The sequence below is a fragment of the Carlito syrichta genome, unplaced genomic scaffold, assembly GCF_000164805.1.
Source record: "Carlito syrichta isolate Samal-C Ts95f unplaced genomic scaffold, Tarsius_syrichta-2.0.1 Scaffold304294, whole genome shotgun sequence".
Lineage (NCBI taxonomy): Eukaryota > Metazoa > Chordata > Mammalia > Primates > Tarsiidae > Carlito > Carlito syrichta.
The window spans coordinates 89715-94670 of record NW_007248390.1 but is presented as its reverse complement, the minus strand read 5'-3'; positions in this window follow the sequence as shown (position 1 = coordinate 94670).

Sequence of the window (4956 nt, the reverse complement as noted above, 5' to 3'; positions counted from 1 at the left end):
CAACTCAAAATAAATAAATAAATAAATAAATAAATAAATAAATAAATAAATAAATAAAGCTTTGGTATGGATGGTGTGGCTTCTTTCTTTGCAACTCTTTCATTTCATTCTTATGAAATACCAGAATTTAAGAAGCATGAGGGGAAGAGGGTCCACTAAAGGAACAATGTACTATCAATTAGGTGAGTAAAGGAAGAAGAAGAGGAATACAGTATCACAGTTCCAAAGAGAAGAACTTCAGAAAATGAGGATACTATGTAAGTACTCCTAGAAAATGAGTACATTTGGCACAGTATGTGCCAAGGGATCTAGTTTTCAGAAGATACTTGAAAAGATTTGATTCTCCCCTTGAACATGTAGCTGTATTATAGGAAAACAGATATCTAAGCTTTTAATATAATCCATGACACTTCTTGGATACCTTTTTGTTTTGTCTTGTTTCATGTTGTTTTGGGTTTTCCATTTCTTTATACTGTCTGTTGTATCCCTTCATCAGTCTTATTTTTAACCTTTGACTTTGATCCCCTCTTCAGTTTTGTATGTACCCTGTGGACCTGATGATAAATTATCGTTCTCAGATTTGAGCCATAGATGATTCCCAAGCACATATTCCACGTATTCCCTAAGTCTTCCTTTTCCTACCTCCCAAGGTAACCATTATCCTCTGACATGCAGTAGTATCTGCAACCTTGCTTTGGCATAATCTGTCTTGAGAGGAGAAGGAGAAGGAGAAAGTAAGAGAGTCGTCTGGGTGTGACACACCTTAGGTCTCCAAAGCAAAACAGCCACCACAGGCGCACTCACATATCAATGTGACCACCTCAGAAAGCAATGGTTGAAGTGTGTGAATGAGGGTTGAGTGAAGGAATGGTGACCAGGAATGAACTCAAGTGCAGTGCCACCCAAGAACATCATTAAATGGATAATGAGATAGCTCAGAATATGCTTTGTGTCTCTTTTTAATTTCTGGAATTCTGTGTTCCTCAAGCAGTCCTGGGTTCCTCTGCTCTAGTCTTCCATACTCAGCACAATTCCTTTCTGACCCAGGTTGACATGGTAATCCTTTTAGTATCATTGATTTGTGTTTTCCTGTTTTGCACTTTGGGAGGATGTTTTCTGCCCTTCTACCAGCCCAGGTCAATGTTCATGCATCAGTAAACCTCCCGCAGTCATTCTCTGTCATTCTTTCTCAGCATAACAGCAGCACCTACAGCATGACAGAATTTAATTTACAAATAGTGAACAAAGTCATCATTTTTACTAATAATTTAATGTTAATACATATTTTAACCTTTATTTAGCTTTGTTAGTTATCTGGGGTAAAGTTGATATATATTACAACATATATTTTTATGTATACATATATATCCAATAAATCATATATATGTTTCCAATATTAAATAAATAGATATGAGTTGGATTATTTTAGCAGAAAACAAAATGTTAAAATTCAAATGCTTTGCAGATTCTCAGAAAACTTTAATTTTAGAACTGAGTCTAAACCTTAAAGCTCCTACCTTTTCTCAGTGTGTTCTAGACACTGCTGAATGTATTATAAGCTCTCAGTATGTAATTGTGGGAATAAATTTAATAGATCCAAAATAAAAAGTATATATTTGTTCCTATGGCTCGGGCACCTTGGCATAAAGCCATGGAAGAAAAGTCAATTGATCTAAGATGTAGGCAACAACCTTCGAGAGGGGAGTTGCCCCTGAACCTCTCTCTGCCTTTCTCCCATGCCCTGAAGTTGCCATGCATGTGACTTTAGCCCCTTTTATTTTTATTCTTGCTTTTCTTTCCTTTCTGTGTCTCTGCTGTGGCTCTCAGCAAGTAACTTCTCTTCCCTGACTCCCATTGCTTTATGGCTTATTGATTTATTTCCTTGAAAAGCACTAACACTGCTCCTTTCATTATTTATTAATATTATTGTTACAAATAATGTTATTATTTGACTTGCTCTCAGGGAGATTTCAAGTTCTGAAATCATTGCACATGAGTTTCTGTCTGCATATTCTACTTGCCAGAATAATCCATATGCCTCCTTTTCTGAAAATTCCCACTAGGAATGTTGGAAACCTTACAAACTTTGATTGAGCTGCCCCAGGTCAAATTGAACATCTGGGAAAGAACTTCTGCATCAGCTGCAGTTGTGCATCCTTAAATACCCTAGTGGCCAAGTTCTAGGAGTAGGATTGGTTTGGGGTTACATTTTGTGCAAAATGTACGGATATATTTAAACATTTCATTATATGGTCCAATTAGACTGTGTCTACATGGGCAAATAATAAAGTAAAAATTTGGCAATTATCTGGTTCATTTCATCAAAGTCAACAGCCAAAGGCATATATCTAGTCTGGTAAAAAAGGTTTTGGAAGGAAGAATGAGGGAAAGTCAAAATAATATAAAATCTGTAACTATACTATTTACATATGTAAAGATGGATACTAAAATTATTTCAGGTTTTCAAAATAAAATATTAGATCTTGTTAAGTACAGTGACTCTTAGATATCTCTACTACAGTGCTATATATTTCAAATAAATAAAATGTATATTATAAATCTTGTTCTTACTATTGGTTCTCTTTCATTATCCTGGGCATATAAATTCAGTCTGAGAAAAATATAACCATTTGAAGACTAAACTCAACTTTCTCCAAATATTCTACAAATGAATGTTTGAGGTACTCTTCCTAACAGTCTTGGTCTAAATAGTCAGTTGTTGACATCAAATTGAAAAAATAAAAAGAAAGAAAGAGAAAGAAAAGAATGGGCAGGGAGAGAGAGAGAATTATCCATGGTGTCCTCATGGCACTAAGACATCTATACAACTCATCCACTCAGGTGTCCTCCTTTCTTGTTATTTTATCGGTATCTCCCTTTTCCATTTCCTGGATGTTAAGTCCTATCAAGCTTTCCTTCCTTTCCTGAAAATATTGTCACTTGACTCAGAATTCCATATAGGCATCTGAGAGAGCTACTGAAAATCATAAAACAAAGTCTACTGTGGAAACTGAGAAGGATAAATTAATTATACATCCAATTTCAAGGGTTCCCTATTATATCTCTGAGAATAAGAGGTAGAGATGAGTGACCAATCTATATATTCAGAATTAATTGTATTTATGACATTTTCTGTCTATGCAGATTTTTCAGATTTTTTCTATTTTTAAGCAGTGTATGTGTGTGGAAATATACTGATCTTGTTCTAAATTAGCAATGCAATTGTAAATCTGTCTGCTGCATAGGCATTGCCTATGTGTCAGGAAGGATTGATTTACGAAGAACCAAGTAAAATGCAATCTTCGCAGCTCAAGGGAAGAGGGATTTGATTATTATTTCCAAACATTTGAAAGGATTAAAGACTGGTGATGGGTGAATCTCAGAAGGCCAGAGTTGGATGCTTACCCAGAAAACTTTGGAATCACATCTCAGAGTCTGCAGAAATTGGTGGAAATCTACTGAGAATGTGCTTATGACATTTTTCTCTACTGTTTGCTTCCAGCCAGCCTAGAAGCCCCTGCCTTAAGGTCTTGGCACTGAAGCATTAATATAGTTTCTCTCAAGGAGAAGGGAGACTTAATAATTATAAGAAGAAGTGGCCTGCAGCAAAATTGTAGAATGGGTGAAGTTTCCTTTGGCAGTTTTCCACCTACACTCCTCAGTTATTCTAAAATCCACCAAGTTCTTAGCTTGTAAAGTAACTTTGATTAATACACCTTCCAACAACATTTGCATTTTAATGGGAGACTCTTGGGAGATACCAGGTAACAAAAGACTCAAAGAAATAAAGTTCAAATGGTGTACAGTATTAGGTAGCACTAAGCATTGGGATTTCTGCCCCCCCCCGCCCCCGATCCCCAAAGAAGACATTTCTAATGCTGTTCTTCAATTTCCTGCTTCCTCTTTTGTTTTCTGTATTAGACCGGGTTACAATTTCTTTCCAGCCACATCTCAGTTGTACTGAAAACTTTCAATTTCCCAAAACTGACTTAATCTCTTGTCACTGACCCTTTCTCATATTCATCCCTCTTTCTACAATGCGCCTTCTTGCAATTCTCGATCTAGGGTCTAGTAACTCAGTTGAGATGGTACTTCCTCTTGGAAAACATCCTGGAACCCTTAAGCCTAGAGAAGGGCCATTGCAGTAGGATGCACAGGTATCTTTCTCCCACCTGCCTCACTCAAAAAGTAACTGTAAACCTATATTTTAATTACCTTTTAATCTCCTCTATTCATCCTGAATACTCACTGACAGTAGAAATAATGTCCCATCTCCATTTTTGCTATTGTTTTCTTAGAGTCTTACATAGTCTTGGATATAAAGTAAGTTACTCAGTATTTGTTGAAAATATGAAAAAGTATCTGCTCACCCTGCCCCTTCTCAATGCCTTTCCAGCATATGGGTCTTTTTATGTCCTCTGCAGAAGCACCTATTGATTGAGACAAAGGTATGATTTAGCTGAAACATCATCATTCCTCCTTACAGCAATATTTCTAAACAGTGAAGACAGAGAAAAGAAATTTGAATGAGGTGAGTTAAAAGTACAGATAAAAAGGTATGATAATTTTGAATAATTTTCAAAAAAGTATTCTCATGAAAATCTCTCAGACTGTCAAGTAGTGTTTGTACTGATGTGGTGGGTGCATATTCCTCTGGATAATTATAAACTTGAATTGCCAGTACACTGAAGAGAATCATATAGAGAATAACAGTCATGGAGACCCAGAATGCAGTGTTCAACTCTGGAAATTGGAAATTAAGTGACCTAAATTTCTTTTCCAGTTCTTGAAAATGGTCACTGTGATTCATCTTTGCTTTCTTTGCTGAAGGTTTAGTCAGACACTAATAGCTACATCTCCATGCCACAAAATTCTTATTGTAACACCTGAACTCTCAACATTTCTTAAATTCTTAATAAGACAATAAAGAGAAAAAGCCATTAAAAAATGATATAC